Below are 25,610 nucleotides of genomic sequence, written 5' to 3'. Positions count from 1 at the left end.
CGACGGTCCTGCAAAAGATGAAGAAATTCCTGCGATAGAATAAACATTTTTCCGACATTGCATCTACACAAGGCAAATATTTATCCTGCTGCATCGTGAATGGAGCGATTACTCCTCTACTAGCAAACTCCCACACCGTAAATGCAGTCTCTGCGCAGAAGATACGTCCATCCAGGTTTCCTCGCGAGTGCCCCCCACTTAAGGATCATATTTCGCTCCACACAACGTCGTCCTGCCATCATCATCAACATCATCCTTATAGCCCGGGCCGAGAATTCCGAGCCGCCTCTCCCTCTGCTTCGACGCTCCTATGTTGATTCCATGCTAGACTGGGGCGAATTCATGCTATTATTGCAGTTTCCCCATGTTTGCAATATTTACAAACCAATTCCGTCGAGGACAATGGGCGTACCACGTAGAGGAGGGGAAAACTATTCATTACAAGCGCAACGGATGGATCACATATTTTCTAATCGAATGGAATTTGTGTGGAGTTTTGAATTTCCTTTTTTAACTGTGTCATATTCAAAATTCGCTTGCTTCACATGTGGCTCCAGGCAATAGTGAACCAAATATGTTAGTTTATTCTGGCGTAAACTTCCTCATACGAGATGTGAAATTGTACACAAACTTAACCAGGCGTTTATTGAGATTATTGAGCCGAGGAAGGGCATTTGACCATATTAAGGACCGCAAAGAAATCTGTAAGACATACGCCAGGGACCGCACGTTTTTATTTTGCGTTCGTGCATTTAGGGGAACTGGTGGGAATGCGGTCACCCTAAGGAACATGCCCATTCCCTGTGTCCACATACCACTAAAATTCCCGTTCTTCGAAGAATATTGTAGCTCAACTTATTGTAGTTCAAGCTAGTAAGCGGTTTTTATTATGAAAATTGACAATAGTACATTTTTCATTATTAGTAAAAAGGTTTAAAAATCGAATATTATTTTAGTGAGGAGGTAAAGTGGTCACTCGCACATATCACACTAGAAGAGATAGATTTATGCGTGTTTTCTTTGCCAAATTTGTTTAAATCATTATTGAAATAGTAGGTGCATGTATGGAATGAGCTAGGCCTATCCATCTAGAATCGTAATTGAAATGTTCTCATACGTACAAAAACGTAGTAGGAAATACATAACGTTCTTCAAAATGAGCCTTGGTTTTGTTTGGGGTGGCATATGTTTCCTGGGTCAAAACCACAAAAGAGACCCCTTTAAGAGCAAAAGGTGATAAGGTATATCAGCCTTTGAAAAAAGAACATTGTCAGTAGTAATCCTTCACTGGCCACTTTGCCCCCCAAACAACGAAATGCAAAATAATCGCTAAAATTGAACAAAATATCTGTTCACCTCCCCTAGAATATGTGAACAATCGTCCAAACTGTTGATTTGTCGAAAATCAGGTCAAATAAACTAAATTTCACTAGAAATTTCTTAAATTCGGAACGCACAAAATTACGACCGAATGGCTACCGAGAGAGCGTTTTTTGTTTTTATTTATATCTTGACATGCGACAGCTCCACTGTAGTACTGGGTAACTCAAAAGTCATGATATTCTTCAACATATGATGACTATCAATACGGTGTCAATAATCAATAGTTATACTACCAAACTAGAGATGGGCAAAACGGTTCACCCTAATGAACCGTTCAGTGACCAACCGTTCACTTAAGTGAACTAGTTCTTTTGAGCAGTTCACCCACTCTTTCGTACATTGGAGGGATATGCCAAAGCATGTAGAAAAAGTATTAAATGTTATGTAGGACTGTTTTTTTCATTCATAAAATGCTGTTAGCAATAATTATATGCCCGAATTTTGTTAAAAATATCTTAGCAGAATAGAAAATCAAACTATGATTTTGAATTTTTTTATTTTGTTTGAGCCGTGATTCCTTATTTTCAGCACGAACTAGCGTTGCTCTGCTTTTCTTCAATGTTTTGCAATAACTGCTATAGCAAAACTGTACCTAAAAGTGAAAGACTTTCTCGAAATTATCGAGCACAATATGATATAATATAAAAACATTTCATATCAGCGACACAAATTTTTATTTAATGTTGAAAAATACTGTTTGAATCGTTTCGCTTTCAATTGTATTTTTTTTTGTGAGGTAGATTTGCATATCTCACTGAAATATTTACCCTCAACTTAAAAATATGAAATTAAAATAAAAGATAAATAATCGAACAATCCAATTTAAGAACCATCGTGTCCTGAAATATTGCTTTTTATTAAGAAAACGACAATACCGATATCTTGTTTTTATTATTTCATGGGGCTATCGTTTCATTCCATTCGTTAATTTGAGGAGTATTTACCTTGCAGCAGCATTCTTCTATCATCCACGGCTTACAGAGACAAGGCTAGCTACTCCGGATCAGTCATTTTTTAGTGACGTCATCTAAGTCGTTGAAGTAAACAATGTGTTCTTATTTTTTATTTTTCGTGCTTTGTAAGTTTGTGCGTTGATAATATAGTTGATTATATTTAACACCATGAATAATTTGATAAAACATTTATCCACAAAGAACATAATTCTCGGTTTTTCGGAAAGCGAAAGAATCTCTTTTTTGGCCCGATAATGTCATTTTCATAATTTATACACTCGCTCACAGCGCGTTGAACCATTTTCGATTTTTCATTTCAGGAACATTTACGCGTAAGTAGGAAAACAAAATACAACTGGCGACTGTTTACACTGACGACTCGGATGACGTCATCAAAAAAAATGTTTACTCGCTAAAGAACTAGCCTTGTCTCTGTAAGCCGTGCTATCATCCATTCGCTCGCCTTCCTCTTATACACCGATCACCATACACAGTTCGTTTTGAACTGTACGCACAGTTCAGCCAGCGGTCAGTTCGTTCTGAACTGTATACACAGTTCCGCCAGCGGTCATCGAAACAGTTCGTTCTGTACTGCATACACAGTTCATCGTTCACCGTACAGTTCGTTCTGAACTGAACTGTATACACAGTTCAGCCAGTGGTCTTCGTACACAGTTCGTTCTGAACTGGGTAAGAAGTTCATGTGAATTGTTGCCCAGTAAAAAAAAACGACCGTTCGTTCACTCTTCTAGTACTTAGTCATTAAATTGGAGTGACGATTTTCAAAAAGAGGTGTTTTATAAAACAAGTTTTTTAGATTCACAATGTTTATACAAATGTGTTAAAGCTGCATTCTGATTTCCAGTGAGTAATCAAACGCTATAAAGTTACTTCATAGTTGGGAGTTACACATAATTTTCCTGATCGGAATGTAATGTTGAACTTGTTGACTTGTGACTACACATGAAAAAAATATTTAAGAAAAACGAAATCCATGAATTTTTATGCTCGATGATTTATGGCCGCTAAAAAAGTAACATTTCACACTAACAAAATATTATGACTGGTCTTGTATTGTTTGTTGTGAGAAGTGTTTCCACACGTACAGATTTATCTCGAATGGTACAGATTTTTTCGTTATTTTTGGTACAGATTCTGTGCTGTACAGAGTACAGATTTTCGTCCAAAAAGCACAGATTGGTACGGATTTTTAGCGCGTGTGAAATTTCTAACATTTGAAGAAAGCAACATTAAGGGGGTATTCTAGTTTAGAAATCTGAAGAAAAGCAAAATTTTTTTCCTTCAGATTTCTGTAGTTTAGTAGTAGAATAGCAGATTTCTGTAGTTTCTGTATCTATTATTTACCGAGCTAGAGCCATGTTAATGATGCGGTATCTAACCTACAAACAGCCATAACAAAGAACTTCAAACGCGTTTTCTCGAAACTAGTTTTTTCAGACTGGCGTACACTGAACCGATTTATGTCAAATTTATATGGATACAATCTGCAGGCAGCTCGCTATCGCATGAACCTCTAAAATATGATATTTTTAAAGTTTTACTATTTTAAAAAAATCGGGAAACGTGAAAAAAACGTTTTAAACCGCATTTTGTTTTTCAAATGACCGCCATTTTGACAAAAAAGATGTTCTTGACTTGTCCGAGGTTCATGCGATAGCGGCATCTTTACTGATTCAGAATCGATTTTTTTTTGTTTCAGTTTACCAGAACGGCTGGAATCGTGTACGCCATGGCATAACTTTTTTTGAACTCTCTTTACTTCATCAGCTCTTGACTATTCTAGTTATGAATATTTTTTCTCCGTTTAATTTTTGTTCTATTTTTAAAAGATAGATGAACAAATAATGATACAATGGATAGTGAAAACATTATTTGTTTTATTTTTACGGAGCACGAAAAAACGCCCGAAATGCGTGTCTCTACACTAGAATACCCCCTTAAGGTACATAACGACTTTCACACCGCAGTAACGCTTGGTGCTGCTGATCATAAAAGCATTTATAATGCAATAATTGATCAGTTTAAGGACAAATTTCGAACTGATCAATAATATAGGGTTGGGGAAAAAGAAATGTCGAATTTCTGATCGAAATTTAACGTTTTATTTAAAATACTTAAAGGGTGTGTCACATCAAATTGCATCACGGAAAAAACGCTGTAGAAATTCGCCCAGTAGACCGATCCTTTTGAAAATTTTAAACAGTAAAATAAAAACTATTAACCAACTTTTGGCATTTTCTTTTTATTCATACTTCGAGCCCAAGCCCGTATGCTCGCACCTTCCTCTTTACCCCGTCCATAAGGTTCTGTACAACGTCAGGTTGTAGTTTTTTTTTTGAACAGAAATCCATCTTCTCTTGAAGTCCGTCTCCGATTTGACAACTTTTGGGTTCTTCCTGCTTCATAATCGCCCAATATTTCTCTATTGGGCGAAGCTCCGGCGCGTTGGGCGGGTTCATTTCCTTTGGCACGAAGGTGACCCCGTTGGCTTCGTACCACTCCAACACGTCCTTTGAATAGTGGCACGAAGCGAGATCCGGCCAGAAGATGGTTGGGCCCTCGTGCTGCTTCAATAGTGGTAGTAGGCACTCCTTAAGGTAAACCTGCCCGTTTACCGTGCCGGTCATCACGAAGGGGGCGCTTCGTTTCCGCAAGAGCAGATCGCTTGCCACACCATGTACTTTTTGGCAAACTTGGATAGTTTCTGCTTGCGAATCTCCTCCGGAACGCTGAATTTGTCCTCTGCGGAAAAGAACAACAGGCCCGGCAGCTGACGAAAGTCCGCTTTGACGTAGGTTTCGTCGTCCATTACCAGGCATTGCGGCTTCGTCAGCATTTCGGTGTACAGCTTCCGGGCTCGCATCTTCCCCATCATGTTTTGCCTTTCGTTGCGGTTAGGAGCCTTCTGAACCTTGTATGTACGCAGGCCCTCCCGCTGCTTGGTCCGCTGGACGAATGAACTTGACAAATTCAGCTTATTGGCGACATCCCGGACCGAACTTCTCGGATCACGTCTAAACTGCTTAACTACGCGCTTGTGATCTTTTTCACTGACGGAGCATCCATTTTTGCCGTTCTTCACCTTCCGGTCGATGGTTAGGTTCTCGAAGTATCGTTTTAGTACTCTGCTGACCGTGGATTGGACGATTCCCAGCATCTTACCGATGTCCCGATGTAATAACTCCGGATTCTCGAAATGAGTGCGCAGGATTAATTCACGACGCTCTTTTTCGTTCGACGACATTTTTCCAAATTTACGAAAAATTGACAGTGAAGCATGGCCAACGTGATCTATACACTCTTATCTGATTATAAGCGAAATCTGAAGATATAATTCCTAAAAATGAAATTTCTACAGCGTTTTTTCCGTGATGCAATTTGATGTGACACACCCTTTACAATTATCCAATTTAAGTCAAATATGCGCCGTTTTGTTCGCAAACTTGTTGCTATTTAAAAGGTATCTTCATTATCCCCCCTTATAACAGCGTTGACGATTGGCCTTAGCGTTCTCGACTCTGCGTTAAGAAGAGATGGTCGAATATTACGGCCACAAATGTTAATTCTGAATACTTTTATATCTTCAATAAAAGTTTTGGGTTTTTATCTAATTTTGTTCTCGAGTTATGAATTTTGCAGAGTGCTTTCTAATTTAAAAAAAAGGGAGCATCTTAATCTTATTCAATGTTATTGATGTTTTTTTACCCAAAAATTCATGATTTCAATTTCAATTTACTCAAGCACGAAAAATAATATAGTTTTGGAAATCACACACCATGTAGAGTGAAATATGCTCTTTCAAATGCCGCCAAAAAATTTGTTTATGTTTGCCCCAGAAAGAATGTCAAACAATTGAAGAGAGGGTATTTTTTACTGAAGTTGAGATATTGACAAGTTCTGCATCGCAAAATGTTTGTATTAGTAAGCTCTAAAAGTCTTTCGAAGATTGTTTGCACGTAGAATTTGAATTATAAAAGTTAGAGCAAGAAAATAGTTTTTTCATAGTGACCCTAACATAACTTAGAAGAAAGGCGTTATATCGGTTATATCGGTTATTTCAAGAGATAGAAAAAAAAGTTGTTCAACAAACATGTCTCAAATAACAACATTGTCGAACTATGTTTACTTCTATCTATAAAAATAAAAAAAGTTATATTTTTTATTTTATTGACAATTTTGGTCACCCTATTTTTGATAACATAAAAATGAACGCTCTATTATATGTAACAATTTTGTCTAATACAGTATTTGTCTAGAGAATAACTGTCGAGCTCTAAATGCTAATTTCCACTTAAATGCATCTCCTGGACCATTGCGTGCTGGTGTAAGCAATACATTCTAAGCTACTTCTATCAAAAATTTTCAAGAGAAAATACTCAATGAGTAACTTTCTACAGCGTGATCTTCTGTGATGCAATTTAGTGTGGGACACTCTTTAGCTGTATAAATAACCCTTTGTATTTCATACAGGCAACCTTTTTTTGTGCGGGGGATAGGGACCACACAAGAAAAATCGCATAAAAAATAGTGCAAAACTTCACCAGTAGCTTTAAAAAATCTTGTTCGGTACGCATTTTGAAAAAAAACTTTTTTGTGCGGTAGATAGGGACCGCATAAAAAAAGTTTCCCCAAGAAAATAACTCAAATTCACGTCGTACACCGTTCAATTTCCTTTTGTTTCCCTGCTTTGCGATGGGACAGTTTGCCTTTTCGGTTGCGTTTGGCTGTTTTGTGCTTTTAGTTGCATGTCGAAACGTGTTGCTGTTAGAAATCGTGTCATGCTAAAACTTAGAAAAACTTAGAGCATTTGATGAGAAGAGGGGAATGATTTCAGAAGTGGATAATTGAGACGTAAATATGCTTTTTTTTCGCACTGAAATGCATAAAAACCATCGAAAAAAACTAATTGGACGATAACTTCGTCAAATATCCTTCTTTTCATATACCGCACAAGAACAAAAAACCGCACAAAAAACAGCACAAAAACAGGTTTTACTATACTTACATTTCTTTACAACTAATACTAACTGGAAAAATTTCCGAAATCAACCTCCTATATCTGGTATGGTATTGTGATAAAATATTGAGTTGTGAATACCATTCGATGATTTATAAAAACATTCTGCACCTCGAAATTTTCGCCGATACAAATAAAAATTTCAAATATAATACACATCATTTTCCTCTTCTTGCATTGCTTCACTGCCACACAGATTTTGAGTTTTGTCCTGCTGCCTTGTTTCGAGCCCACACACAACTCGTTCGCTCGCGCCCAAAACACACTTCGTACGCGCGGGGCGGTATGTTGACTTCTAACATAAACATAACATAAAGTTTGCTATTTCCCGTTTCATGTAGGCTCTTTCCAGCCCCATAAATTCCCCGCGCTTGTTAATGGCGCGGCGTTAAAATATCTCCATTCACGGCAGTTACGGCTGGGGTTCATTGTTTCAGAGCAGCGAGGAAGGATTATATAGTTGGGCGCTTAACAGTGAACTTGTAACCGAGCAAACTGAAGCTATGAATACGCAAGCAACTGGAAGGAGTAATAAAAACAACTTTTTAAATGGTTGGTTTGCTCGAGTGGAATACTCCCACACATTGGTCTGTGAGTCGGAATGATTGGAGGAAGACATCATTTGATGGGCTCTTAATTATCATTACCAGCTTGTGCTATCATTAGTAACGATGGCACTCCGATGTGAACTTGGTGTTTGACAGAATGTTGCTTGCAGTGATGATGCTTGCAACGTTTATTTATTTATGCATGTAATCAATTATTTCTTCTTTTACGACTAGCAAATTAGGCACGAGGGCATACATTCCTTTTTACGTCCGCTGTCTTCTAGGTCGTATAATTTTTGAACAACCTTAATCAAAAACGTTGGCTACGGAACACGTATCGTTTCATCAAACAATAACCACCATTAATATGTTATTGTGATGATTTTAAAGACTTAATGGAGGTTATTTTCCGCTGTCGCGTGAAACATGAGCGAATGTATTTTTTTTCTCGCGCCGCTGCCGGTTCAATGTTTACGATTGCTGATATGAACGTGCGTGCGAAATGTATGCGTAAATGTCTGTCCCGAACATTAGCGAATCATTAGGAGTCGTCGTCGTCAAGCTTCCATGACTTTGTTGGAGATTTTCTTTTTTATTTGTTTGTGATAGGCGGTTAATGAACTGTTTGAATCGTTTATGGTTCCAATCCGAGTGTCCGTTCTACGCGTCGATACACTGGAATCGTTTATTAGTCTGAGACCATTGAAGAAGAATAACTCAAACCAGAATTGCTATCAAATGAGGCGAATATTTCATATGTTGATAGGGGCCATGTTGAACCAGAGTTCTAACAATATGTGATCTATTTTTGGATTTCCAGTTCGTACTCAGAAAGAAGAAAGAGTTTCTTTTGAGTTAATGTCAAAAGTATCAATCAATCGTCCAACCAATACCACATATTGAAATGACACTTCATACTTTTGTTTCACTAGTTCTATCTCTTTCCAAACCATATCCGAAGGTTAACCATATTGTAGAACTTGTTGAAAACGGTTACAATGTTTCCCACACCCACTTGGACACCGTCAGCACAATGTAAAAAAGAGACTAGCATTTTCCGCTCCCTACATGAAACGATTTGGCGAACAAATCGCTCGGATGAATGCACGTAAACCAGGTGGGGAAAAAGTTTTACGGACCGTACCGATTTCTGGTTGTGAATTTGGATTTGGCGGGAAACCTAAAAACGGGTACTCAAGAGAAAAAAGAAATCATTTCCGCTTGCTCCAGACGATTGCATCCAGGTCCCGTATGTAGATGAATGTTTTCGGACACATACACGCATAATATTGAGCGGCATTTTTGGCATATTTTGTGCACTTTCGGTTAGCAGATTTGCTTTAGGATTTCAACATTGTATATAAATTATTTGAATTTGTACGATTCATTGATGTTGTGTTTAGGTTGGAATGTTATACAAAAAAGTCCGACTAATACAATACAGGAAGTACATCGAATTCGATTGCAACTGGATAAATTATACGTTTTGTCAAAAAAGTACCACAGATTAAACGCAAAATATTTCATCAGAATTATTGTATCGCCCTGAATGTAGGGTCTTTCCAGAATAATCCACATGCGCTTACGAATGATCCAAACATCTACACATTTTTCAAACACATTTGCGTGATTCCACTTCGCTGCTCACGTAATCTGCTATTATCATGAACGAAAATCGAAAACAATTCATTACGCACTGTCGCATTATATTGATTTTGGGCATCCAAAAAAAGCCACCCGTGACATCCGTTTTTAATATAAAAAAAACACAGATATTTCAAACTGTTAATATAAGATATTCGGAAGATATTCCTGAACAGCCTGAGAAGGTAACCGAAGAACTTTTCTACGACAAATCGCTCCAGCTATATATATTGTGACTTCTCGTGTCGAATTCTCTATAATCTTTAACATATATGAAAATGCGGCGGAATCCCATAAAGGAGCTATTCCACGTCAAATCATCGGCTTTTTCCATTTTTTTAAAACTTTGTACATAAGGTGTCAGCTTCCGAAAATTGCAATTCTAGTTGTTCAATCAGTATTAATAGCGACTGATTTTGTTTTTTTGAGTGTATCCAAAACCATTGATCAAAAAGTCATAACTCGAAATTCATCCGTCTGATTAAACTATGGTGTTCGACAAAGTGGTTGGAAAATCAATAAACTTTTTGGGAAAAAATACATTTTGAATACATTGTTTAGTGCATACTAATACATATTATTAATTTAATCATACTGTGCCAATTTATTGCTACAAGCTTATGTCTCTTATAACGATTGCATTTAGAAAAATTGACTCATTTCGGTTGGCGATAAAAAATAAGTACAAAATATAATTCAATGAACCAAATTTTCATTAAATTCAACGGTTATTGGACCTTCTACGAAAATGCATCAGAATGAAAACCAACAAAAATTATAATAAAATATTTTACAGCAATTTACAGCAAAAAGTCAACCACAAGGATATCGTGTTTTATCGGCTTGGTGCAGTGTAAATTATTTTTTTTAAATAATTTACCCTAATATTTTGTGTATACCGAGTACCGACTGTTTTTGATAGAAGTTCAGTATACTTTCTTGAGAAAATTCAGTAGACATTCAAAATCGTTCAGAGAAATATCACAACTATCACAACGTGGAATAAAGTATTTAGTATGATTCCTTGCTGTAGAGGCTAAGAGCAGACAAATGACCACAAAGGATTAATATTACTGGACTTGAAAAAAGTTGCATTGCTTTCTCATGCTTGAGATAAGCACAGCTGTCATCTTTGAAGAAGAAAGTTTTGCTGCTGGCAAGCGTAACCAAACCACATACGAAATTCCAGAACGACATTTACTTTCTTGATGACTAAATAAACAAAATAAGCTCTTTCTGTTAATCAATAACTACGAAAAAAGTAGCTTCATTATGATCAAGATGAGCGATAATGCAATCCTAGTTGGAAGCAGTTCTGCGACTGGCACGCGAATCAAAATAACTCATAACACTCCAGCACGACATTCACGGTGGTCTAGCTTGGCATTCCCCAAATAATTATTTGGCGCACAACCTTAACGGCTGCTTCGCCATAGCGTCAGTTCAATGCATTGATACAATGTCAAAGGCACCAATGAAGCCCTTATGACGACGGAAAACAAGCGATCTTAACTGCTCGGAGTAATGAAAAAGACAGAACATTTGCCTCAGCAGAGTTTCATTACTCATATCCTAGCGCAAATATTTCACACTCGCTTTCTCCCCTCTTTGTTTATATTTATAATCGAGGCTGCCTAGTTTCCACCACCAAACAATCATCCATCACAGCTTCAAAAAAATAGGCGATTATTGCATCGCAACAGGGTCAATGCACACGGGTGGAGATACAAATGGGGTTTCGGCGTAGAGAAGATGTACAATTTTTACGTACGGGTTATGAACCACGCACGTACGCACACAAAGCCATATATCGATGACTTGAAGCAACTAAATATATACACACTTATCTCCGCTTTCCGCTCTTCTCAACAGAAGCTGGAGATTTTTTTGCTACTGTCATGCGAAACCAAATCACACACAAAATTCCTGAACAATTATTTGCTTGGTGATTCTCCACACAATTGTGTAGTTCACAATCTGAATGGAATGGTGTCAGTTTGATGTTCAGATTGCAATGCCAGAGACATCAGCGAGTAAGTAATTTAGATATATATATATATATATATATATATATATATATATATATATATATATATATATATATATATATATATATAAATATATGCCCAATATTTATGTTCTAGGCAAATATTTCACTTCGTTCATCTTCCTCTTCTTTTATTTGTTCATGGAGACCCTTCGTTGATCGCTGATTAGTTGCTCGTTATAGATGGCATGGGTAGGGAAGCTCGCATATGAGCAGAACAAATGAATGGGAAAATGGAAATGCTTCTAGTTTACATCAATTTCCACCATTTGGTTTGGTATGTAAATCGTCAAAATACATCCGCGGCAAAAATAGTTATTAACGTTAACTTTATTTCATAAAAACGTGACCTGTTTTTATGTGACCCTTCCTGAAAGACGTAGTTCTACGTCAAAATATGTCAAAACCGATGAATTTACATACACATTCGTTATGAAGAAAGATTTTCTGCCGATTCTTCTCACGTTCCTACAAAACGAAAAGTTCTCAAAGTGGTGATGAGATTGTTTGATCACTTAAGACCTTGAACTTCTGGCGGAACATTGCGGCGTCGCTAAATTCTTGTTAATCCGGACTTAATCATTTCTAGATGATCGAGGAGTGCTGAGAATGCGGGGTCGCATTGGTGCTATACAGATTGCATCGTACGAAGCAAAATATCCATCTATTCTGCCAAGACAACATCCGATTACCATTTTTATAACTGACCTTATACGTAAAAAACTGATATCATCGCCGCTTTCGCCATTAAATGACGGAATCTATTGTGAACAAGATGGGTCAGTGCTTCTTGTTCCTCTAACTACGGACATTGGCTGAAAAGACTATAGAGAGCTACGTCTGCGCATTTGTCATACCTTTCATATTTATCGGATAAGATTCACCAGTCTACAAACCAGCTGGAAATTCATTCCTTGCGTTGCTCCTCATATTTTTATCCCCGAAATCTTCGGAGATGAAAAATGTAAATCGACTCTCCTCTCAATCGCTTCGCTTCGACTAGTACTACTTCAGCTTTCACAGTCAATATGATTTCAATTGACTAGAAACGGATTGACGAGTGTGTAAGACCGAGGATGACTTATGAACTATTCTAGTAAATGGTTATTCTAATTGACGTGACGGATGAATACAAATCTGCCTCTTCATTCAACTGACTTCAATCCACACTACTACTCCCCCTGACACACTCTTCACCCGCGTACGCAATCTTATTTTTACGTCCATATAAAGTGGAACGAAAACTTGATGTCTGATGCAAAAAAGTAGTTACATCATTAATGGACGGTCTATCCACCGTGAACTCAAATCAACGAACTTCGACAGTTATTAGCAGTGTTGCCACATTTTATTCTGTACCAGAAGAGAAAAAATCTTTCTCATCTGTATTTTTTCTTCAAAAAATCTGTACCATTGGAATTATTCATTGTAGATAAAAATCATGAAATATGAAAAAATACTCATTTGTTTACTAGAAAATATTATATTTACTTGCTTACTTATTATCTAGATTTACTTACTACAAATACTAGTACTTCCGTATTAACCCTCAGCGAACGAATGGCGCCATACTCGCTACATTGCAAATATTCTAAAAAAATCCGCATACCTGTTCATATACTACTTATTATTACTGAAAGTTTTCATAAAATCCAATAAAGCAATATTAATTATGTACCTTTTCTCGCTCTGGAAATAAAGCACTCAATTTTTTAAACATTCGTCGACCAACTGGTCATCGTTCTAGAAAAATGCGCTTGTTCGTCAAAAGTTAACGCCGCCGGCAATTTTTATTATGAATTATTTTTTCGTAATAAAATTTGTTCTGAGGTTCACTTTGTCTCCGAGTTCAATTATGTGAAAAAAAAAACATACAGAAAAACAGGTTTATATCAACAAAATTTCAAAAATTTGTCAGTGTTTCCGAACAAAATACTGCACGCTATTTTGTATATGTGAGTGATTTTCGTGTACAAAAAAATCTAGCTCACCTGTAGTATAGGTCAAACCACGTTGAACGTAAATATCGATACATGCATACATGAGAGAGAGAGAGAAACGAATTCATTTTTGTGACTATGTGTTAAAGTCCTTTTGACTAGGAAGAATAAAATGAGATACTCGAGTCGTAGAGTGAGATAGCAACTACACACCCGAATGACTGTTGAGTCATGTTGACGGAGAAACTGCTGGAAGAAGCCAGAAACTCATTTCCAATTGAATACTAACATGAATTTCTTCATAGTCCGCTGACTATCTTTAGTTGAATATGTCTTTTTCGAGCCCTGATCGTGATTATACGGTATTCCGACAGAATAACGGTTCTTGATTCATGGATCTGTAGCTTCAGATTTTAAAATACCCTGCTTATCAACCAGTTCAATTCCCAATCGAGAACTTATGGGAAGTGATCGTACGAAGAATAAAGGCAGATAACAAGCAGTATGAGAGTTTTAAGGAGCTGAAATGAGCAGCTACCTCTGCCTGGAGCAAGTTACCAATTTCCACATACCATAGCTTGGTCGAAAGCACGCCAAACAGGATGTTTGATTTGATTATGAACTAAGGATGATCTGGAGGTCTCCGTAGCCACATTGGTTGCGCGTTCGCTTAGTAAGCGATCGATCGTGAGTTCAAAACTCAGGGCCCTCATTGACCATCTTTGTGTTGTTACAGAATAGCTACGTCCACGCAACAATCATCAGCGATGGAGATCGATCCACGGTCGAAATAAGATCGATTCATCCATACAACTGCTCTGCTCTGCCAGACACATCGGGCTACTGTTCTATAAATAACTCAACAATGATCAAACAACTGTCTCCGCTGTCCGGTGGTCCAACTGGATAATGGAAGAACAGAAAGAATACCCTTACGCCTAAATGGCTACTGTGTGAATGTACCATATGTAATGGTATAGAAGGAATACTGGCGAATGGCAACTGTGTAATGTGCTAATTATAGATATGATAACTATGTGACATGTACACGATTAAAATTCGGCTCTGTTACAGCTAAAATGCTAATGAGCCTTAAATAAATAAATGGGATAAAAAAAAAATAAGGATGATCTACAAATTATGAACTTGTTGTTATTCATGCGGAATTGCTGTTATTTTGTAAAGGAGAGATGAATCTTCATCTGACAGTTATGAAACACTTGCGTTTTAGATTTTTGAATGTTTCGCGCCTGAACAAAATAGGAAATTTCAACTTTCCAGGCTTATGAAAAAAGAGAGATTTTATATCCCCTTCATTATCTATTACATTTCAACAGAGCTCAGAACTAGGTCATGCTTAGGTTTGACTGTCCGCAATTTCACAAATTAGAATTATTTTTATTTTATAGATTTTATTTATTTATTGATGATCAAAGCAGAGTGTTGCAGGTGGCGCGGGTGTACAGTGAGTGGGATTTCACGTGGTAGATCAGGACAGTCAATTTTGTTCATCAGGACGCCGAAAATTGATTGGATCTGACAGTTTGATTATTGAATTGAATAGCTTTGGTGAAAGTCATAAGATATTAAATTGAAGAGCTTTGGTAAAAACTTTGGTGAAAGTCAAAAATAAAGAATGAGAAATAAAATTAATGAAAAAGAGAATAATGAAAGGAATAAATCTGTGAAAATATTAGAGGATCAGGACAGTAGAGGCAGCAGCGGAAGGTTGAGAAATAAATACTTAGAATGGCGAAAGAAACAATAAAAAGAAAGATTTTTTTTCCTGAAAAGTAACGTTTCTCTTCGAAAAAGAATGGCACACAAATTAGGTTGCCAAAATGTAATCTCACGTCCATTTATTTTCAAACTTTATAGAAAGAAATTATATTAAATGGTTATGTTTCGATATCCTTGGTTCACTAAACCACTCTCCCAACCAAATAGTCCGCAATTTTATTTTAACCATTTTCAGTGAATTATTCAGAATCCTTGAACCACATTTCTCAATCTAAATATTATTTTCAATTACTTTAAGGATTTCACGAAGGATTGTTGAAGAGGAACATCGAGAGCAAGGTGGCATCATCGTTTCGCACCTTGGGCCGAAAGGACGGAGCGAACGTTTGGCCCAAGGTGGTTAAGGTTGGTAAAGAAATACCAGGCCGAAAGGAACTTTTCATGAGGAAGCTAGACCGGACGTGTCTGAGCGGCTAAATGTGCAGGCTAAAAACATCTTTCCGACGAAGAGGGACTTCGTGATCATAGTGGATGACGAGACCTACGTCCCCTATCAAGCAAGTGAGCGATGAAATCAAATATATTTGCAGCACCAATGAAGGTCCTTCTGTGGCTGTCGTTCGTTGTCCTGGGTGCTCGCGGTGAACGGGGAGATTTACAGTACGAAGTGCCTGCCGGAAGTTGCCGCCTTCATCAAGAAGTATCACGCAAAGGAGAATGTGATCGTCTGGCCAGACTTAGCGTCGGTCCAGTATGCCAAGAAATCACTAGAGGAGATGGGCCGAACCTCAAACGGAGGATCAACTCCAATAATTTCGAGTTCATCAAAACTGCAGTTGATCGCCAGAGAAAAGCTGACAACCATCTTTTCATCGGTCATGCCTATGGTTGCGATCAACTGGCGTAAAATCGCCCGGTAGGGCGTGGGATAATTTTTGTAGAAGGCTTAATAAACGTAGGACTCAACAACAATTTGTTCCATTAAATTATATTTTGAATTTTTTTCATCGCCATCTGGAATTAGTTTATTTTTTAAACCATCTATGGCGTACTCTTCAGGTAACACAATATACAACGAGTATTGAATGATTATTTGTTTAGAAGAATTTCTTTGCTCCTCATGATTGATTCTCTTTTGTTTTTACTTCTAATGATTGATTTCAACCGTTTCTCATCACACATTTTCTGGAAAATCGCAACCGTAGCTTGGGAAAATGTCACTGAGAGATTTCACATGGCCCCATTTATTTTTCCAATACCTGCTAAACGTTATATCACCATTAACAGCCTCGAAATCGATGTCTCACAGAACAAGCATTGGGCGAAACACCAGCGGATCTGAAACGAGAAAAAAGCACCCAATTAATTATCCCGTGATAGCAAAACCTGGACCCGGGAACTTCAGAACTATCGGTTATGCTGCAGTCCATGTGCATGTCAATAATTCTGCCCCGGGGTCAAGTAGGATTGGCAGAGCGTGATATAGGAGGGAAGGGGAACAAACTTTGTTCGTAAGTTAAAACTGCATCCGGAAGCTAACGTTAACCCGACGAAGAAGATTGCAGATCAAATGCACTTTGTTTAATTGCCACTTTAATCTTTCCGGGTTTAATTCAATTAGCTTTTTCGGGATATACCGGTTGAATACTTCGTCGTGTTGGTCGAGAGTCGAACGGAAAACTGCATTAATTGGATGGAGGGGATGGTACTTGAGTTCGAGAAAATGTGTGTGTATTTGCTTGTGTTTTGTTCCAATTTGCAGTGTCCCGAAGTTTAAGTGCTGGATTTATAGTCTAACTTTGGTCGTTAGGAAAATTAACAATGGTGATATTTGCTAATCTTTTCTTGGAAACCGAACATTGAGTACCGGGGGATGGTCAGACGGAAACCTTGCGTTATGTGTTGAAGATATAAAGTAATTTATCAAACATGTCAATTATCAGCATATTTATTAATCGAAGCTTTGATTCTTCTCTCCATCCTGATCAATGGATTCGAGCGCGTGAAAATGTCACTCGAACCTGACAGAAATTAATCTAAATTCTAAAACAGCATATCATCATAATCATCCGTAATCATTCTCCCAGCGGAGGAAAAAAATCAATTCTGATTCCATTATTCCTACACTCCGGACTGTCCAGTCCAGTCCTACTTTCCATATCGTTGAGAAAAACTCCTCTTCCAGAATCACCATTTTGCTGTGTGTATAAAACATACATTATGCCGCACAAAGTCTTTGAATGAACAAACAAAAAAAACAGTGTATATATAACTCCGTAAAAAGGTAGCTCCAGCATCCTGTGGCTCTGTGGATGAAATGGGAGAACGGCAAAACGACAGATAACGCCACAGATATGGCCACCCCTGAACTGTGTCCGGACACCCGGGAAAGGTTCCTTCTGTAGCATTTGGAGTTGATGAAAAGAATGGAAAAAGTGAGTCCCAGTTTCACGCTCGGCTGGAATAACAGCCAAGTTCCATGCAAGACGGTTTGTTATCTCCGACAAAAACTGCAATCAAGCATACATACCTACACACATACACAAACCCAAAACAGAATAGAAAAGTCTAACAAGTTTTGCCTGAAACGAATTAATTTAATGCTGACCCAGTACGGGATAACAGTGGAGCCTCAGGTATAAATATACAATGCGTAATACAAAAGACGGGGGGCGGTATGAGCGACATCAGTATGAGAACACGAAAAATATTTAGGCACCACGGAGCGTTAGTACACGGAGAAAGCCAGATGGAACTAAATGTAGACCAAATTTCCAACCAAGTCACTGATTACCACCCGCAAACTTTTGACTAACCAGCCGTGCAATTACCCTGAGTAGTGCAAGTTGTGCCACATGTTCAACCTTTTCAATTTCAGCAGAGCTTCGATTAACTGGAATGGTTTGAACCGATTCATGCGGAATCAATTTAGACCAAGGAAGCGAGCAAGGATGCGACAAAAATCCTAGAAAACGGTGCCTTGCCTGATTCTATCCCTAAGGAAGTGCCCACAAGGGACACCTCCGGAGCTAGCGCAAGATAAGCATGAAACTCGGCAACCCCTGTTGACGAGCAGATATGTCGAGCTCAAATCATTAGTTTCGAAATGCATGCTCAGAACATGCTCAATGTTCTCCATTCCAAGTAAGCAACCACTGAATCCGGTCAAATATTGACATTAAAGACACAATGCAGAAGGGAAACATTCTTAACTTGGGAACTGTCATTGCAAGGAAAAAACGCATGGACCGAGAGTATAAAGTGATGGCATTTGCACTTCCAAATTAACTCTCGCTGCAGCCAGCGAGCTGTCAACAGCCCTTCCTGAAGCCAAGAGTTAACTTTAAAACTTTCAAATCACCTTCCAATCTGTAAAATGGACGTTTCCAAGGCTAGTGGTGAGTGAGCTTCGTTATTCTATTCTAGTGTTATTTTGGTTTCGCTCCAGTAAGGAAATAGTCTTTCATAAGGCTAAGAGATAATTATTAATCTTAACGTGGGATTACGTCTTACCTTTCGGTATAGGGGCCTATTTTAAAATTTCTGGAGGAAAAAGTAAAATATTTTGAACTTTTATATATTTTCAATTAATGGATTAATTTTGATTCCGAATACACAAATTAAGAGAAAAAATCCTCACGTACGTTTTTATCCGCGGCATATATAGTGGAAATAGTAAACAAGAGAACAAAGTAACGATGAAAGAGGTAGATTTTACTCGTGCAGGTCGGACTCGATTATATACAGACTCGATTATATGTGATTCGATTATATACAATTTTGGACTCGATTATATACAGTTTGGAAAAAATATTTTTTTTATATTTCAAATATGGCTTATTTCAAGAAGAAATATAACCTTCCAGCGTTAAGGTAAAGTTTAAGTGTCTATTACATATACAGTGGGGTAAAAATCGTGTTTTTTGAAGATGTTGCTTGAATTTTCACCAGTAATAGTTTATATCGATATTGCAGCCAAATTAAGAAAGATAGAAATTGGTCGTCAAAGAACAAATTGTAGAGTGGTTAAAGAACTTAATTGAACTTAATTGATTGAAACAATCTAGTTTAATATAAATTTTTAGGATAAAATTAATAATAACACATTAAAAATGATTAACTTTTAGCTTTTTCTCTTCCAAAATGTTATTAAAATCCACTAATTTAGTTGTTCCTCTACTATGTCCAGTACTAAACTTTCTCATCTTTCAAATGAAAGCATCAGAATCGTCTTCCATACCGTACTTTTTAATGTAGAGTCAGTTTGAGGCAACAGAGTCCGAAACAAAAAAAAGTTATATAACTCTGTCATTGTTGAAATTCGAACATATGCGCAGGAGGATTTTTTTTCGTCAAATATTATCGTCTATCACCTCCTGAGATAATCTGAATAATTTTTTTTTGTGTGAGAAAGGTGTTTTCTGACTTTAAAGAGATGAATCAAAAATCAAATTCCTCTTTTATTTTCAAAAATCGAAAAATACATGGAAAAAAAATTTTTTTTTGACTCGATTATATACAGTATTTGATTATATACAGTGAAAAGAAATCAAAAACTGTATATAATCGAGTCCGCGCTGTATATGCATTCTAATGCAACAAGCAATGCTACTCCATTCCATTCAATTCGACAGTAAGCTTACATGGCATGGCTTCTGGAAATGTAGTTGCTATGCCCATTCACGCGCCGCTCGGAGAATCACGTTGCATCGAAGCCCGATTCATACATAAGGGAAGGGCGAAAGATACAACATTCGGTCTAACCCCGACCAGCATGATGAGTGTTGAGAGATTGATCGGCGCAAAAATGGACATAGCAACAACATACCCAAATAAACTCTTAACGTCAACACATCACACTGTTCGGAGCGTGAATGAATGTTGTATGTTGTTGTTGTTGAATTATAGAGGGTTTAAACTCATAGAGTTCATTCGCCATTAGGGGATGAATGTTGTATCTTCCACCCTTCTCTTATATATGCATCACGTTCCCATATAGAGAATCAGATAGCTTCGAAGTGCGATGTATATATAAGAGAAGGATAAAAGATACAACATTTTGAGACGAATGAACTACCAGAGTTTAGAGTCTCTCTAATTCAACACCATCATCATCATACACCATTCCGCATTCTTTGTGTGGACACCGACTGGATAACATCGTTGCTGGACGAGCTGGACGACGAGGGATCGAGTGCCTTTCTCAAGGCAGTGAGGGTGGAGGTGTAGTGCAGAAGTAGAGTAAAGTTTTTCCAAGGGCCTTTCTCAGAGCTAGAGATGAATGAACTGAAAAAGTTTAAAGTCTCTATAATCGAAAACCAAACCAAACCATACAACATTCATACACGCTCCGACCAATGTGATCTGTTGACGTTGAGAATTTATTTAGGAATGTTGCTGCTGTGTCCATTACACGCCCCACTCAGTAAAAGCGCTCTGTATAATGAAGGATGCATTGATAGAATAGAATCTGTTGCATCGAGAGTATTAGATGTACCGTTCTGAATCATATTTCGGACAACATCATATTTTATTTTTATTTTTATTTTTATTTTTATTGTCGTCAATCTAAATTGTAGACTGATACATTCTTTTTACTACTTAAAACTACTTACTTAAAACTAAAAATCTAAAGAGAGCTGGCTGGATAATTTATTCTTTTAATTTAAAGACGATTTTAACAAGTTACAGAATCAATTTTTTTAAATTTATTTATTTCGTCAAACCAGCGTAGACTAAATATGCTGCCCAAATATTACAGTGAAATTTAACGATATCTTATGCTATTCAGATAGTCTTTGAGCATTGATCTTGACATGGTATTTCGGACACTTTGTTCTAATATCTTGAAATGCTTTATGCACTGATGATATAACTATAAAATTAATATCACAATTGCTTGTTTAGAGTAATCCCTTGGTTTCACTAGCACTACTCATTATCGTTTGTGTTTGACGATTGCTTAGCGTAAGCACGTAGGATTTACCCCTTCATCAATATTTAAATTTTTCTCGTGTTTCATCAGTTCTCATCATCGTTATCAGATTACTGTGATTGCTTAATAAGTGTTTCGCAGTTGAGTATAAAATATAATCAAGTGTAATGTAATTTTCCTTCAAAAAATTACAAAATAAAGTGTCCGAAATTTGAATTCAATCTGTTCAAAATTTGATTTTTTTCATGAATAGTGTCCGACGCTCGATACTTATTCGCTTGATTTGAAATGCATTTTTTTCGATGTTTTTTTTTCTTTTTTCAATCAAATAGGTACCAAAGTAGAAAGCTTAAATGCATATTGAACTAATTTATTCAAAATATCTGTTCACGCCTAACGTGAATTAGGGAATTTTGTCGCAGCATCCGACCACTATCCAAAGAGAGCTGTCGCATCATCTCTGATCACTGTTCTCTCACTTAGAAGATAGACAGATTCAAGCAATAGGATTAGTATCGCATTAAACCTTCTACGCATCACACCGAATTATCGTTTCGTTTATAACTGATGGAGCAATAAAAGCTCTTTTTTTCTAGAACTTATCCCAAAAATCATAGGCACTGATTCCCATATCCGGAAAAGGACTTGATCGCGGTAACAATATCAACCAAATAATTCCTGTGCATAAAGTTTAGATCTGTTTTCTGCATCATATGCCTTAAGCGTTCGAAATATGATTCAGAACGGTATACATCGTTCGTTCTGTAGTTTATATTTTTAGTAGTAATTACAATTCGACAGTCAGCCAGCGAGTAACCAGTTGCCGGCGGCGGCGATGGTATCCATCATCATCAGCATAGATATATTTACGTCGATTATCTTCACGACATTACCCGCCCGTCTTTTTTAATTTCTATTTTGAAGGCTTCGTGTCCTTGGTTTGAATCTTATCAATTTTAGAGAAGAATATTGCTCAATACTTTTATAATACAAAGAAAAAGATAGCAAAATTACAATCTTGCTTCAGCCAGCGTACAGTCAACAGCCTTTTTTGAGACAAAGAGTTGTCTTTCACTTTTCCACGTGGCCTCGAAAAAGCGACAGAAAATTTTCCCAATGATATTTTGAGTCGTGCATTAGTCCTAGGTCATAAAAGGTTCCGTACACTTAATGATAAAAAACACTGACCTTAGCCGGAGCAAAAGCATTATTTGTAACCTCGATTGTGGGCGCTTCTTAATTTTCTATAGTAAACTATAGAAAATTAAGAAGCGCCCACAATCGAGGTTACAAATAATGCTTTTGCTCCGGCTAAGGTCAGTGTTTTTTATCATTAAGTGTACGGAACCTTTTATGACCTAGGATTACTTCTAAAAGGGATGTAAGGGGTATAAAACGAAAATCTAAAAACTGAACATGTGAGAAATAATTTAAATTGAATTGTAGAACTATGAATTTCGTGAAACTTTGCTGAAGATACATAATAACTATATGTTAGTCCTTCATAGATATAACTGTTTTTCTGAGAAGACGTTCGATTTTTTGATTGACAGTTCGCGAAAACAAAGTTCCAAGAAAGTTCAATTTCTTTCACCAACTGCAGTGACACTTTCACAAAATAACTCAAATTTGAGCTCTGATAGCAAACTAGAAACAGAAACAGTGAATTAATATATTGTAAATAAACATCAACAGTAAATGAAGTATGAAAAAAAGGGTAAAATATGGAGTAAAATGCGCTGAAAAAATGGTTTAAAAAGTTATGTTCCCGAAAGTGCCCGAGTTCGAAAAGTAGTACACGGTATATTCCGAACTCTGACGTAAAAAAATGACAAAAAATGACAAAAATGAGTATTGATGCACATTCGTGCACATTTTCGAAAAAAATGTTGTGTAAAAGTGACATATTTTGGCATTGTAATCACTGTACATTGCAATGGTGTCAGTAAAATCCATTAGTGTCTTCAGCAGCATGTGATGTTTTCAGATTATTTATTAGATACATAGATTTTTGCTCGTCGATCTTATTCCTTGCAAATAATACACAATTAACGAGATTGCAGCGTTTACAAAATAAAATAATGCGTTTGATTTTAAGATGTAGTAGATACACTTCCTCTAGTTTGATGTTGGACGCGCTACAGTGGCTATCTGTGAAGCGGAGAATTTATTACATGACAATGGTTTCAACTTCAAAATTTTGAACGATATGCTGCTTCGATATTTGTGTCATCGAATTGAGAGAGGAAGTGATGTTCATAGATACAATACAAGAAACGCGAATGATGCAAGAACACCCAACTTTATGTTTAGTAGGTCGCAGAACTCATCGTTATATAAAGGTATAAATTTCTTCAATTCGATGCCCAGAGAAATTAAACGTGCAGCAACAATGGCATAGTTCAAGAAAATGTGTATTTCACACGTAAAAACTGTTTTGTAAACAGGTTTTATATTTTTTTTTTCCTAAATCATTAATTTATGTTTTCAATTGATTAAAATTAATAAAATTTATTGACAGGTCAAACTACCATGTTCGTACTGATGATGATGATTTTTTTGTTGTTGTTTTGTTAATGTATATTGTAAAAAAAAAGTAATAAGCGTTGTCTACGAGAGTTTGAGCCCCGCGCGCGTTTGGTGGGCCTGGACTATGTTAATGGAACACTGGCAGAACACTGATACATAATGAAATTTTTATGTGGGTCTGAAGTGGAAACTGGAATGGGGATAGCTCATTCATAATTGTCGTAAACTATCTTTTTATAAGATGGTAATATCGAGTATTTCTGAATGTGGCAGATCTCTATCATGTTCTAAGTAGATATTTTAGATATTGGGTTCGATTCCCAATCTGTCAAGGATCATCCCGGGTTGGAAATTTTCTTGACATGCCTTAAAAAAACTTTGGGTCTGAAGTTGGGATTATCATTATGATAATGTCGATACGGATAGGACCATTGTTTTTCTTTTAAAGTTTTTACCTATTTTTGATGTTCGATTAATAGAAATTCATGCCTACAACAGAGTCAGTTCGCTGTTTTGTTTTATAATACTGATATCTTAATTTAGTTAAATATAAATATTATCTATTAGATAAATCGGCCAGTTCAAACCTTTGAAGAGGTATGAGGTGAGTCATCATCATCATTATTTACCTATTTATTATTTGTGTGCATATTTATTCAGTTTTGTTCATTTTTTAATCTATTTATTTACAGTCTTTTTGTATATATTTATTTATTTATTTATTTATTTATTTATTCATTTATACATTCATTTATTAAGTAGTATAATTGGTAGTCATTCGTAAAGTCACATTTAAATATTCAAGTTCAAATATTCACAATGAAACTTTAACACAACTGTCACAACTGAAAGTAATCTAAAAGATACTCCAGAAAGTATACTTAACAGTTTAGATATCCCATCCCACCTCCCTGGAGCAGGACCGCACAGCGCTTACTTTCGTGGCCTTGAGTTTGGGGAGGGGAATGAGAAGGTCGTATTCAAGGACGGTTAGTTAAAGCAAGATGCACACAAAAGGAAAAATTCATGTACAAATGAATTGTATAAATGTAAACCGTAGTCCATCCAAATGCAGAAAATGTTGTAGTATTGTCTAGGAGTACAAGTCGTTATAATACATGTGATCCTGTGAACATTCAATTTATTTTTTATTAAGATTTCACGTTATCCGTGTTTCGTAGTTGATGTCTGGAGTTTTTCGTGGTCCGTCTTATAGTTATATGTAAACTGATTTTTTTTACATAACATTTCCGAAAAAAACAGAGAGTCTTCATTTTTTGGTTTTGAGTTATGATTCTTCAAAGTTAACCTATCGTCCGAATAATCATGTTTTTCTCTTTTTTCCACCTCAAAAAATCATAACTTTTGATTTACTGGACCGATTCAGATGATTGATATATCAAATTAAAACCTATGAGATAGTTTTCTTTAAAAAAATATTAAACTTGCAAAAAATAATACAAATTAATTTTATCTCCGTAATTAGTATTAGAATCAGTTTTTTACAGTTTACTCTGTTAAAGATAGAAGGCGATTTTCAAATATTTTTTTTTGTAAAGCTGAAGTTTTTTTACATAACATTTCCAGAAATCAGAGAGGTGTTACCTGTCGCTGTAGAGTTATTTTTTTTTCAAAGTTAAAAAAATCGTTTTTGGATCATCGGTTTATATTGAAAAATCACAACTCAAAAACGAAACAAAAAGCCTCTCTGATTTAGGGATACATTATGTGAAAAAACCTCAGCTTTCCAGAAAGAATATAAAAAAATATTTCGCCCTCTATCTTTAACCGAGTAAACTTTACAAAACAAATACAATTAATATTTACGAAAACGAAATCCTTTTTTTTCGCAA

General features: G+C 36.5%; 1 protein-coding gene across 4 annotated transcripts in view; it reads right to left on the bottom strand.

Moving 5' to 3' along the window:
* Positions 1-25,610, bottom strand: part of LOC129771066 (Ig-like and fibronectin type-III domain-containing protein 1) — a 436,355-nt gene that overhangs the window by 350,899 nt on the left and 59,846 nt on the right. Inside the window, exon 1 of one of the 4 annotated variants that reach the window (XM_055774359.1) lies at positions 16,553-16,571. The exons of the other annotated variants lie outside the window; for them this stretch is intronic. The gene's annotated coding sequence lies outside the window, so the exon portion shown is untranslated. Of the gene's footprint in view, positions 1-16,552; positions 16,572-25,610 lie in introns of those variants that run through there. 4 annotated transcript variants of the gene reach the window in all.

The sequence above is a fragment of the Toxorhynchites rutilus genome, chromosome 2 (genome assembly GCF_029784135.1).
Source record: "Toxorhynchites rutilus septentrionalis strain SRP chromosome 2, ASM2978413v1, whole genome shotgun sequence".
NCBI classification, from domain to species: Eukaryota; Metazoa; Arthropoda; class Insecta; order Diptera; family Culicidae; genus Toxorhynchites; species Toxorhynchites rutilus.
Note: the sequence above shows the minus strand (reverse complement) of the source record. Positions and strands in the feature narration are given on the sequence as shown.